Here is a 14,490-nt window from a genome sequence, read left to right on the forward strand (position 1 = left end):
TTTTCACCTATGGATTTTGAACATTGAGATAATCAACATTAACTCTAAGCATCGATGAGAAGCGACGCTCACAATTGACCCCGACATCACTGTTCTCTTGTAATACCTTAACTACAGTACTCCACGAACAACCTACAATATTTACTTTTCTGGATAATGTCATGTTTTGACCAGTACCCTACAATCATGTTGTTTTGGAGTTCATCAGGTCACGTCCCTTACCCACATCGATCAAAACTTTGAAGGTACATCCTAAACCCTCATTTTTATGTATACTAACATCACCTGATAGAAATGCCATCTGGTTGGGTGAATGGCCAATTGTGAAATAAGAGTCATGGTCAGAATCTTTTGACCGGATTGTGTATATTTGAATGGACTATTACTGTTAATTGCATAAGACTGTTACAAATATACAGAGGCGAAGATTCCCTGAAATATAGAAATAAACATTAAAAATATGGTATTTATAATTACTGCATAAATGGATGTGTTGTTCACAACTGCTTTATGTGTTATAGCATTGTCGAGCTGCATGCTACGTGGTCTCGCTTATGCAGTATCTGAATCACAGCTGAATAATATTCTTATAGGTTTCAGTGGAGTTTATATTCAGATGACTAGGGTTGTTCGTGATTTCAGTGGCTTCCAATAGCTTTCTTTCAGTCTCGTTAAAAACATCGGCGTAAAACATCGAATGCGTTCCACTTGTCTTCATGTTTTCAAAATGGTCATTGTTCGGATGTGCAGAAGACAGTGCGTGGCTGACATTTCTGATAGAAATTTGCACTCTTATTAATGAAAAATAACATTAGCCAAGAAGCCTTTTGAATTTCAGCCCATTTGCTTCCTGAGTCTGATTTCTTAGTTGAATTTTTTACATGAGTATTTTTTTTATGAGATAGAGTTATATATATATATAACTCTATATATATATATATATAGAGAGAGAGAGAGAGAGTTATATATATATATATATATATATATATATATAACTCTATATATATATATATATATATATATATATATATATATATATATATATATATATATATATATATATATATATATATATATATATATGTAGAAAGTATTTTTACCTTGGGTATAAATATGTTAAAGATACCAAGCAATTTTAAACCTGGTTTTACTCCATTTCCCAAATAAGCCAACAGACTAAAAGTCAAGTTTGCGCCTGCAATTGATGCAAGTCTAACTGATCCCACAGGTAGTGCAGGACCAGGGAAACTCGTGGCAAAGGTGGAACAAGCTCCGATCACTAATCTTAATATTTACCCTTAATGCCAAAACACATCTCCAAGAAGGGGATGTATGATGTTTTGTATTAAAGGCAAGGGGCCACTACCCAGACCGGTTTCGACCTTTATTGAGGTCTCGTCAGTGGGAGCTAGGCTTAGAAATACCAAGATTTAGTAATACAGAGCTTGTAAGTATTTCGCCAAAACAAGTTACCATAAGGTGTTTTAACCTTATTAAATAAAAATCTCTGGAGGAGATATAAATGTAGAAAGTATTGGTATCTTTAACATATTTATACCCCAGGTAAAAATACTTTCTACATTTATATCTCCTCCAGAGATTTTTATTTAATAAGGTTAAAACATATATATATATATATATATATATATATATATATATATATATATATATATATATATATATATATATATATATATATATATATCAGTTAACTATTTTTATTCCCTAAAGGGGGCGCGACCTGTAAGCCTGACTTGTTTATTCAAAGAGCAATGGCAATGATGTATATCTCGTTGTTGCAGACGAATGTCGCATCCATGAAATCATACTAATGACAAGCCTCTTGCACTTGGAACAAACATTGTGAACGTGCCAGACGACATTTCGTCCTTATCTCGTTTACTGCCAAGAGATAGATTATTCTGCTGTGAAGTAAATAGATATCCCAGTTTCACCATCCATACCAAGACTGTTCTAACATCTGACACTTATTCGAGTCATTTGTAAAGGTAGATTAAACCGGCTGCTCAAGCATGAAAGACGTTTTAATCTTTCGAGTGGCATTCCGGCAGTTGGGTATATATTACGGAATATTGATCCATCTGGTATATTGAATAATACTTTTTTTTTCATTATTTACAGGATATTAAATACGGTGAAAACAAAAATAAAATAATGTTAATAAATGTTCCTAAGTAATAGCTATTAATATATATGTCATCATCGAACACACACATTTTAATGTTTCTTTCATAAAAATTGCTTTTTAACGATAGCCTTTCCAAGAAAAAAAAAAAAAAAGAAAGTACTACAGACACCTGTTACACACACATGCACATCAAATGAAGTGTGCAGATTTTATATCTTAGCCAATTTTAGAAAGATCATAGTCGAGAAAATAGTTCTTACTAACCGTAGAATAGGCGACTAAAATTAAACTAAAATTACTGCATCCAGCCGGAAGCTAGTGCCATCTATCGTCTTGTGATGGAACATTGCTGTTAGTACAGCTACAATTATTGTGTTTACTTCTATATTGGGATCGAGTCATGTCAAGCAAGATCTCGGGATTCCGTGAAAACTTCCGATTTCCGGGAAATCTTTCACAAATCAAATTCGTTCATTTCACAATTTTGATACTCCCTTTTATATATTAATATTTGAAAATTTCAGTAATCTGTGAATATGAACGTGAACGCCGAAATTTACGATCTGGTGTGTTAATAAGTGAGGCATTTGATATTTCTCTCACCTTGAATTTAGCAGATAATCACGACCTTGAGTTGCTGCGATGTCTCGTCCTTCAACGTGATGCCTATGTTTGGAATTATATACCCAAGTTCATTTATTTATTTTCCTTTTTTGTGCTCAGACGATTTTATGGCATTTTCTTTTTTAAGTACTGTATTACTTTATACGTCCTCGCAACTAGTGTATATTTGATTAACAACAAAGCATCTAGGTACAATCAGAATAATAAATATATATACAACTATTTAGAATTATATACATTCTGTACATAGTATGCTCATTCTAATTGGCATTTTCTTTGATATTTTTTTATAGTTTTACATTATGTATATCATCTGTGTCTGTACAATTTTTTTCCTTTTTTTTATTTTTATTTTATTTTTATATTTTTTAAATGGCAATCTGCTCAGTGCCTATTGTTTCCTAAAGTCCTTTTACATTCTGAGTTATTTTTCCTTCAGTGTGTCATACGTTACATACTGATTTAATTCTATCTTAAGCAGTGGCTGTGCGCTTCGCAACGATATTCCTCGGGAAGGAGTGTCCTAGGTTCGATTCCCGTCGGTGACGTGAGGAGTTGAAAGATCTTCCTCAGAAGCCTTTCAGAACTCTACACCCCCGGACATAGGATACATCGGGGCGTAGGGCTGACCACCTTATCCTGTGAACGGTTTGAGGTCCGATGATTAATAAACCCTCGACACTGCAAGATAAAAGAGGATAAAAGGAAAATGAGATGAGATGAGTATTAAGATGACTATAGAGGAATAGAAATTTCTTTCAGTTTAATTGCCTGCAAGGAGAACTTTTTTCTGGAGCTTTGTTTCTTTTTCTTTTTATTTTTTTCGGCTAAATCCTGATTAGACGATATTTGGAGCATCTAAATACGTTTTTTATTATTATCATTATTCTTAAGAAAAATGTGAATTTTTCATCCCATAAGTTGAAAAAATCAATTGTAGAACTCATAAAAAATACTATTTCAGATAGGCAACACGAGATGGCGGTAGCTGTTTTTTCTGTGTTGCCTTTCATCTAATCATGCTGGCTAAAAATGAACTCGACTTGCTGAAGGGTGGAAGCGAATTTTCTTTTCTCCGCCACACCTATAAAACCGAATCAATTCAAAGCGCATTGTTTTTGTTGTTGTTTTTGATCCTTTTTTGTGAGAAGAGCATTTCAATGGTTAATTTTATGAAGTTTATTGAATTTATTTTTGTCTACTCCATTTCTGAGCCCCTGTAAATTCTTAGGCATTAGAAACAGCATTTGAAACAATGTTTCACTCTGGGAAACAAAGTACATTTCGATCTCCGCTTTTCTGTAAACTAAATCGTTTTTCTAAAATTTCGGACAACAACAACAGGATGTCTATGTGGTTCATTTTTTTATAAATATAATTTTATTGTCAATTTATATAATTTATCAAAACTATTTAAATTGACAGTACTAATTCTGCTGTGGCTGGAAAGTAACAAAAATGAATGAAATTTCATATTTAACATGTCTGATAAAATCTGTTATGTAGTTTCCATCAATCATACGAAGTGGCAAAATTAAGCTAAACAAATTTGCATGTTTAAGATACATAAATGAAAAAAATTTAAATTCATGAACTCGCTTGATGCCCCAAGCTTTTAAAAAACACTACTCAACAGAGTAGTGTTTTTTAATAAATATTCGATCCTAACGTATCGAATATTTATCGAAGATTCGTCATACACAGTATTGAGAGTTTTCTTCTTCTTCTTCTTCTTCTTATTATTATTATTATTATTATTATTATTATACGGGCACCTCCATGGAGTACGAAGACTCGACATCTAAACTGACCGCACATTATTGATCATAACTCTCCTCGAACTCATTTGCAGACGAAGCACTCACAATTGAGTTAGTTACTCAATTTCCGTGAATCTCTTGTTCTGCCACCATTAGCCAACTGCTGAAATATGTCTCCTGCATCAATCGGATAAAACCCTTTTAGTAACTTAAATGTTTCTAATATATCTCCTCTTCTCAGCCTAACAACTAACTTCTGCAACCCACAAATTCTCACTCTATCTTCATAAGGAGCATTTCTCAAACCGCTCACCAACTTCGTCACTCGCCGCAGAATTTTTTTCAACTACTTTCTCATCTCCAATGAATCCAATCGACCAGACCTGAGCCCAGCGATTCAGATGTGGACGACGTATCAGCACCTTATAAAAAAGAATAATGACTTCTTTATCTTTGCATGTTAACGTGCTCTTTAATAACCAAGTAATCCCATGAGTTACCTTGGACACCTTAGCAATAGGAGCTCTGAACTTCAACTGTATATCCACTAACAATTCCCTCCCCTCAAATTCCTAACGTCATCCATTTCTTGGCGTACATTTCCGTCAATGTAGTATACAGCTTGTAATCCTAAAATGTAATCTTTTAATCATAAAATGCGTGACTTGACACTTTTCCATATTAAACTGATATCAGTTATCTTTTGCCTACACTGCCAGTTTATTTAAATCATCCTGACTCGCTACAACAGCTTGATTAATTATTACGCTACCCAACTTTGCATCATCGTCAAACAACTGAATTTCTCCCTTCAAGTCATTTCCTATATCATTTATGTACAAATTAAACAGTTCAAGCATAGAGCTTTTCGGCATATGTAAAGTAGCTACATATGTATGTATAAATATGGTATATGTAAATAGCGCTTAACACTTCATGATAAGTTAATAATGTATAATCCAAACTATATCTGTATAATCCAAATTGTATATGTATAATGTACAATCCAAAATGTACATTATACTGTAAATGTACAATCCAAAATGTTTACAGTCCAAATGTAAAATTGTCAAGTCAAACATAACAAAAGTCTATAAAGAAGTTTCTCCGAAAGAATAATTATATGTATTATAAGTAAAATAGTCACATGCATAGAAGACGTATTATATGTAAAGTAGTAATAGGTATATATATGTATATGTGTGTATATATATATTTATATATGAATATTGTTAGATTAGTTAACAATATAAAATTCATTGTTGTATATTTTAAAACAAACCTTACATAGGTTTAAGGAAAGGTATCCCCTCACAAGAGACAATAACGTAGATCGAACCCCATATGTAATTGGAAATATATCCTAGTGACTATGCGCTTCGCAACCATATGCCTGGGGAAGGAGTGTCCTGGGCTCGATTCCCGTCGCCGACCTGAGGAGCTTAAGGATTTTCCTCAGCCATAGCCAAGTTAGCCGGTCTTGGGCATGGACAGCAGGGTTTTTTCCCCCAGTTTATCTGGGGTTTTTCATCCCTCAAGCAGGCAAAACGGCCCCATTAACACACGGATCTACAGCCATAAATACTTAACCCCCATGAGGGGCTCAACTCGCTCCAATAGGGACGGGGGAGAAAAGAGAGGAAACTCCATATGAATAAATAAATAAATAAAACTGGATATTCTACCAAACGCCTTAGCAAAATCCAGCAGTATCATAGCCATTCTCTTTGTCCAACTCGATTGTTATTCTGTTATAAAAAGTTAATAAATTACTAAACAGGGGCGAATGCTGGTCTTGAAATTCACGCTTGCTCTTGTTATCATTCAGGGAGTGAGAGGTGTGATTGAAGTCTGATTAGCGGAATAATGAATTACTGACCATTTAAAACTACATATTTGGAAATTTATTTACATTTAATCATACAAATACAACATTTATTTTACAAATGATATTCTATATTTTTCAATTTAGCTACTTGAATACAATTTATACCCTACGGTTCTTCTTTATGAGCTGGTCAATAGTATCGTCATAAAAAGTTGGTTGTAACTTAATTTTCCAAAGCAACACGCACACGTGTAAAGGCTAGCTGAAGCTCACTGGCTAGAGATACTTTTTGACTGCGTATTTAAGAGGACGTGAAGGGAGCGAAAATGGCTATGCGCGCGTATGAAATCACAGTGCTGTAGCGAGGACCTGGAAGCTCACATAACCGAGCAAGCATCGGCCTTCGATACAACGCAAAACTCAATTATTGCCGCGCAAGCTTAAGACGTCTTCTGTTTACAAAAATAAAAGCCTAAATGGAATGCTTATAAATGCATGCATTTATTAATAAATAAATAGTACTTCTTTCTCAAGTAATGAGCTTGCAAGCATGGAGAATTCTTTCCTGTTACTAAAGTAAGAAGAACTTGAACAAAACCGTGTCCTCCCCCCCCTCCCCAATAGAGTATCATATTTCTTATCCACCTATTCCTGAATTCTGTCTTTAACCAACTTTTCCAATACTTTTACTACCACTCCGGAGATGGTGATTGGTTTGTATTTTTTTTTTTAATTTTTTTACCGCAATCTAAAAACCTACCAGAACTCAGACTTTAAGTTAAACAACCAAGTAAGAGGCATTGACAATTCCTTTGCACATTCACGTAATACCCCAACTTCTATCCCATACAAATCCACAGCAATATTGGTACTTAAATTCTGTAATATCCTAAGTACCTGAGATTCATTAACTTCAATTCTCATATCAGTTATCGCTACCTAAGACACAGAAATATCCTCACTTGGGTGATAGACAGTTACTGAGTGACCACTTTTGAAAAGTGGTCACTCAGTAACTGTACTATTACATCTGATTCAGTCACCTCGCTACCATCAGCACTTACTAAAGTTATCCTTCAAAGTCATTTTTCTTTTTACTTGCCAAGTAGAGAAAGAATTCTTTCGAATTTCCTTTGACTTGCTTGGCTAAGGTCTTCTCATAATAGGTCTTCTGAGCTTGGTATTTTCTTTTTTGCACACACACACAAAATAATAATAATAATAATAATAATAATAATAATAATAATAATAATAATAATAATAATAATAATAATCGTCTTATTAGTTTTGCTGAAAACGTGAAAATTCACTTTACTTTAAACGTGTTAGACTGAATCTACATATTCTCAGGTTGTAAAAAAGGAAAAAAAAATCTTTGGAATGCAAGCATTAGTTGCTATCAGGACTGCCAAACGATACAGAAATGCTTCAATTTTCGCTTCTATAATTTATCGAAATGTATCTACCCATAATGCAAATGACAGATTCATAAATTCCATCCACAGACACCAGGTGTTTATTAACAACACATTTTAAAAATTGTTGAATGCGTTGGCTATTATGGCTTGTATACAAGCATACAAGAATGCAAGCCATACATATTATGGCTTACATATAAGTTCTTTTTTGAATACGCTGTAGTACAAGTGAAATCATCTCGCTTAATAATATTAGTCGATTTATCTATGAATATTATGGCACCATCATCAGAGGAGTTGAGGTTTATTGATACACTCATACAGGTCTTTTCCCGAGATCTTAGCCAACATTAATATCGGTTATGCATTAAGGCCAAGCGTCATCACTCTTCCAAATGTTAGAGTTTTATTTTTTTTGTATAGAAAGGGAAGCCTACATACTCGTATAGTATTCATATTCTTTATTTAGTTTATTTTTATCTTTTTTTCCCGTTTATGTGGTGTTTTTAATATTGTTTTATTTTTATTTACTTTATTCTTTACGCTTTATTTACGTTATTCTTAACATCGATATGTTTTTATTACGATTTTTGTTGTTTATTTTATTTTTATCGTTTGTTTTCGTTTATAAAAATCAATACCCGACCACTGGGATTGTTTTAATTATCATAACTTAATTATGGTAAGTGTTTTGGAATCAGATATACATTTAGAATATTTCGTCAATGAAATGATCAGTAATTAAAAAAAAAAAAAAAAAGTTGGAATTTCGATGTTTTGACAATTACAGAATGTTTCAGTTTTACGCCTATCATTGGAACAATAAGACATTCCAAGGGCAATTCCAGGGCTGTGCAGGCCGAGGATTAAATGTTAAATTAATTGTTTTTTTGATAATTTTTTAATTGCCTGAAATTATTCATTAAAGATAAAATATATAAATTTCTTTTTTAATTGCATAGCTTTTTTTGTTGTGCATTGTGTTTTGTTATGGTAGCAAATAATTTATTTTGTTTCTTATATTTTGTTTTATTTTGATTTTATTTTGATTTTTCTGTTACGTCACTGCAAGATATAACAAAACACTTTAGTATCACAAACATTACAGTATCGTTTAGCGAACACATTTCCTGAATATAAACATCATATACTATGTTATTTCTGTGTATTATTTCTAAAGAAATCAATAATCCTTCTTATCTAGAGAAGTTTATTAAATATTTTAAACAATAACGTAACTTGCTTTCTTGTCTTAATAAGTGGGGAATTTTGCGGATTATTTTCTTAGTTTTTCATATGCTTATTATGACCATATGCTCAATTATGTTACACTATTTTTGTTACATAATCCAGTTATTTTCAAAGTTTGCTTTCGTGATCTTTAAATACATAAAAAGGCTTAAGTATGTATAAACATGAACAATAATACGTTATACTTCTTATTGTTATACGATCTAATTCATCCTTTATGGCAGGGGTCTTCAACCTTTCAGACAGTGCGGGCCGCATTAAAAATTTTAATGAAGCCCGCGATCCACTAAGCTATACTGCGGTATTTAGCATTGTAAGATGCTTTCCAGATTCACAAGAACGCTGTGCATTTGATACTTTACATAAAATCCTATAAAAATAAACAAACTCAGCTTTAAGAGCGTAGGTAGGAGTCGGGTTCATGATAAGTAAATACAATCAATACTTGAAAAGAAAGTAATTTAATGAAGAAAACATTCATTTTTTACAATGTCAATGGGAAACTTGACAATGTTTTTCCTTGACCAGCTTGTCGATGTTGGCATCAATGTTGGAAGTCGCTATGCGCAGAGTATTCTGGAGATGTTAGTCCGTAATCTGAGTTCTTGTCTTGGACTTCACATGCTTCATTCTGGAGAAGAACTGCTCATATAAGTATGTTCTTCCTAACAAAGCGCACATCTTCAAAGCATGCTGGTGAAGATTAGGGAATGCGTCTTCAGAAATGTAGTCTTAGTAAAATGTAAGCAAGGGCACATTGAATAATTTTTTCTCAAAGAAGAGTTGTTTTGGAGTTCAGGCAGCTCCATTCGTACCGAGCTTGGCATTTTGGCAGTATTGACACTGAATGGCATTTAAAATAAATCTAAAGAAGACTGTTCGTTACGAAAATCACTAACTCTCTCTTCGAACTTACTTCGCAACACAGCTAATTTTGTAGCGTATTCTTCAAGAGACGAACAGTTGGATTCAGCGAGAAGCTGAAAATGAGTTAAATGTTTCTTTGCGAGTTTTGCCTCCCAAAGTTTAAGGTTGGCCAAAAAAGCTTTGATGTGATCAAACAGAGTGTGCATCAGTTGATCTTTGGATTGTAGCCGCGTATTTATTCATTCATATGCAACGAGATGTCGGTCACAAAGGCAAAGTCTGTCATTCACTTCGGATCGTTAAATTCCGCAATGGGCCCCTTGGTTTGCATGAACTGCTGTATTTCGTTCCTTAAGTCAAAGACTCTTTTAAGAATCTTCCCTCTCCTCAACCAACGCACATCATTATAATAAACCACATCTCCGTGATCCGCTTCGCACTCTTGGGTCAAAAACTCTTGGAATTGAAGATGATTCAATCCTCTTGCCCTAATAATGTTGACGACAATCACAATAACTTTCATGACATTCTCAAATCCAATAGTTTTTGCCCACAAATTCTCCTGGTGGATTAAACAGTGGTAATGGACGAAATCTTTTCCTTCTAGTTCCGGTTCTTTCCGTAGCAGCGCAACAAATCCTTCGTTCTTTCCCACCATAGCAGGGGCATCATTAGTTACCACACCCTCGAGGTTGGTTAAGCTGAGGTCGAAACGCTGGAGCGTTTTCTTGGCGGCTTCAAGAATATCAGTGCCTTTCGTCGTTCCCTTCATAGGTACGAGCCTAGCAGTTCTTCTGTCACATTGAATTATTGATCAATGCCACGGACAAAGATAGCTAGTTGTGCTGTAACCTTCATATCTGTGTTCTCGTCTAAAGCAAGTGAATATGACGAAAATTCGGATGAACGTTTTTTAAAGTTCCTTCAATGTCATTGACAAGTTCTTCTATACATCGTGCTGCAGTTACCCCAGACAAACTCGGTTTTTAAACACTTCCTTATTATTTGGGCGCAGAATATCCCCAGCAGCTATGAGGCACTCTTTCAAAACTCGCCGTCCAAAAAGGCTTTTGATTTTTTTAGCAATTTTTTCAGCTATTACATAAGTTACTTTGACGCACGCTTCGCTCTCTTCCCTCTGCCTTTTAAGCGTACCCTACTGGCATTTTAAATCAATTTGGAGACGGTTCACTTTGTCCACACGAAGCCGCCCTTGAAGGTGATCGAAATTGGACGCATGCTTTGTCTTATAGTGTCGATTTATATTGTATTCTTTTGATGCTGACACTGACTCACGACAAATTAAACACACTGGCTTATCGTCGATCAGCACAAAAATGCACAAATTGGTCCACTTTTCATTAAAAATCCGACAAGAATCACTTGATTTACGCTTTTTACTCGTAGACGCCATAGTGATGGAAGATAAACCCCAAATAAATTATCCAAAATGGCCGTGTAACGGTTATTATCCACTGAATATGTCTCACACACTAATGAAAAAAGTCTGGCAATATAAAACCACAATAGGCTATGGCCAGGGCCGACGTTACCATTTAGGCGAACTAGGCGACCGCCTAGGGCTTCAGCCATGAAGGGGCGCGAAACTTCAAGCTATGCTTTATTCATACTTTACTAAAATATCAAAATTAAATAGTCATATGTGATTTAGGTATCGATTCTTTTTCCTTATCCCTCACACATCACACTATTTTACTATTTAACTCTTGGTTCTTTTTTGTTCCTTACCTAAATGATTTGAACTTACCGCTATTTTAAATTCAGTTAATATAAATATTTTAAAACGTTAACATTTTAAAATATTAAATTTCGGTATTTTATAACTTTTTTTTTTTTTTGTAAATGAATTATAACAGAGAATTTTCAAATTAATTTAAAAAATAAAATAAAAAAAGCCCTATTAATTTACCTATTAATTTAACCTGAAAGACAATTTTATTTTGTTTAATGTCAATTAGAAACATTTTAGTTTATGAAATAAGGGGCGCACTTGTAAACTTTGCCTAGGGCGCAAAATAACGTGGCACCAACAGTGGCTATGGCTGACACGACGAACCCGCGCGCGCTTATACACGAATATCACACTATTCATGACTGACTGACTGACTGTGGATGAGATCCTCTTGTATTTACAGTGGTATCTCGCTAATCCGAACTAATAAAAACCGTGCTCGTTCGGATTAGCGAATTTTCTCCCAAAGAGACAACAATAACTAGCGTCTAAGCAAAATAATGAGATTCGAATGGTACATCAACTTAATTCTGTAAATAAATGAAGTATTTGATAGGAAAAAAGCTACTATACTGTAATGTAAAACTTAAAAAATAATTTAGTACACAAGTTTATTTTAGTAAAAAAATTTAGTTTGTATGTACCTGTATTGTTGAGGATTCTGATTTAATAATGCATAGTTCAGTACATAACTTAATTGGGGTAAAAAATATCACTTCCTTGTACACAACACAAAAAAAGTTTCACAAAATAACACAAAAAAGGTTTTTTATTTCTTTGTAAAAAAAGTCACTGATTTTCTTTAGCTTCTTGGAAGCTAAACTTTTCAAATGCGTCTTCTCGGAGCTGCATTAGCAATAAAATTTTGTGGATTGGCGTATCATTCTGCTTACCCCATTCTATACGCATATTAAAACTGTCAACTGCCTCTCCATGTTTTACTTTTTTTTTCTCTTGGAGTTCTTTATCGTCATCATCATCTTCTAATTCATTCTGTAGCGTCATATTTATAATTTCAGCATCTGATTTGATTTCGAATTCACTTTCGGTTCTACCTGTAATCCATTCCATAACATCTGTTTGTGAAATTTCAACATCTGGATTTATATTTTTAACTAAATTATGTACGTTTTGAATTTCCTCTTTTTGTGTATCAGTAGTTATACCGTATTGTAATAATAAGAAATAAATAATAATAGTTAAAATAATACTTATTAAATAAAAATAATAGCACACAAAATAATACGTAATAAATAAACCTTTTTTTTTTTCTTCTTTCAAAGCACAGTTCGGATTACTGGAGGGTTCGGACTAAGGAGGTTCGGATTAGCGAGATACCACTGTATATGAAAATAATAAGGTATCAAGAACCTTCGAGATGTATCAGGAAGGCACTAGACAGCGCACTCAAACGAACTACTGCTTCAGCCATCTACCTGCGACGTTAGTACTAGCACTTAAGTACCGCTTGGCGCTGGTAGATGGCTGAAGAAGCATTTTTATGGGATTTTATGTAAAGTATCAAATGCACAGGTTCCTTGTGAATCTGGAAAGCATCTTACAATTCTAAATACCGCAGTATAGCTTAGTGGCCCGTGGATTCATTGAAATTATTTTTTATTTAATCGCGTTTTAATGTTAAGTAGTTATTTTTTTTAAAATGGCCGGGGAACCGGCACAGCAAAGGGCTCCGCTGGCCATGCGTTGAAGACCCCTGCTTTATAGGAAGTTGACAATCACCCTGTACAACGTTGTCGGTGGGAGTTTTTTAAAATCCGGCATTTTTTAAAGTATTATATTTTTTAATGCAAATATAAATATAAAGCTAACTACATTGTGTTTGGTGCCTTCATAATGTTTTTATCTCTGTTATCGGGAAAATAACGTATTTAGAATTTCACAGTTTGGGAGAAAGAAAAAAAAAAAAACTGTTAGCAGAGCGTGGTTTCGATCCACGGACCTCTGGGTTATGGGCCCAGCACGCTTCCACTGCGCCACTCTGCTTGCATAGATAGCCTTACATTATCTTCTCTAATATTTGCTAGCCAATGTTATTATTATTTTTATTTTTTTTTATTTTTATTTATTTTATTTTTTTTTTCAACTTTGCTGTTTGCTAATTTCGCATACCGCATTTACTCAGGAATCTGATTTATTTATTTATTTATTTATTTATTTTTATTTAATAAACTTCAACTGAATGGAAAAACAAAACTGGGATTTATTGTTATTTTTAGAGGAATCTGGTCTTGTTTGAAGGCTATCAATTTATGAAATAAGAGATACTTCCGAAAAAGTATTCACTTCAAATCGCAGCGTGGGTGTTTGTAATACTCTTCAGGTGGTAGATGATTTTTGGTCTTCCGATGTGAAACTGCCACTATGTTAATTAGAGGCCCGAAGCGGCTTGAAAAAAAAAAAATAAAATAAAAATACCGTGTTTAGTGTATAACTCAGACAAATCAGATTATTTCACCTAAGCTGTGCACCCTTTCATGGGTGGAATTTAAAGGAATTCCATAATGCCACTTCAATTTATTTTATTTCTCCTCAAGAAAATGCTTTTAAACTTTTCGAGTAGGATTCGGAAGTTGCATAAACACCTATAACATCCATTCTGTAAGAAAGAACTCCACTCAAACAGGAAGAATTTTAATGAAATTTAGCAATTTCAATCTTTATTAAAATGTGTTGCGTAATCGTTTGAATCGGTGAATGGAATCCAATGAAATTTGATTTTTTCTTTCTTTCTTTCATTTTGGTTTAACTCAGAACATGTGATAAAAGCACGCAAAAAATATTGGAAAAAATATAAATTCGCATCATTCTTCCTAAGAATA

At 33.7% G+C, this 14,490-nt stretch overlaps 1 non-coding gene across 1 annotated transcript; it reads right to left on the minus strand.

Annotated features, from left to right (window-relative positions):
• Positions 1-13,582: 13,582 nt before the first annotated feature.
• Positions 13,583-13,654, minus strand: TRNAM-CAU (transfer RNA methionine (anticodon CAU)). Its single transcript has one exon. It is a non-coding gene; the product is annotated as a tRNA-Met (tRNA).
• Positions 13,655-14,490: the final 836 nt, after the last annotated feature.

This window comes from Typopeltis vanoorti, chromosome 15 (genome assembly GCF_054136105.1).
Source record: "Typopeltis vanoorti isolate ZY-2024b chromosome 15, IOZ_Tvanoo_1.0, whole genome shotgun sequence".
NCBI classification, from domain to species: domain Eukaryota; kingdom Metazoa; phylum Arthropoda; class Arachnida; order Uropygi; family Thelyphonidae; genus Typopeltis; species Typopeltis vanoorti.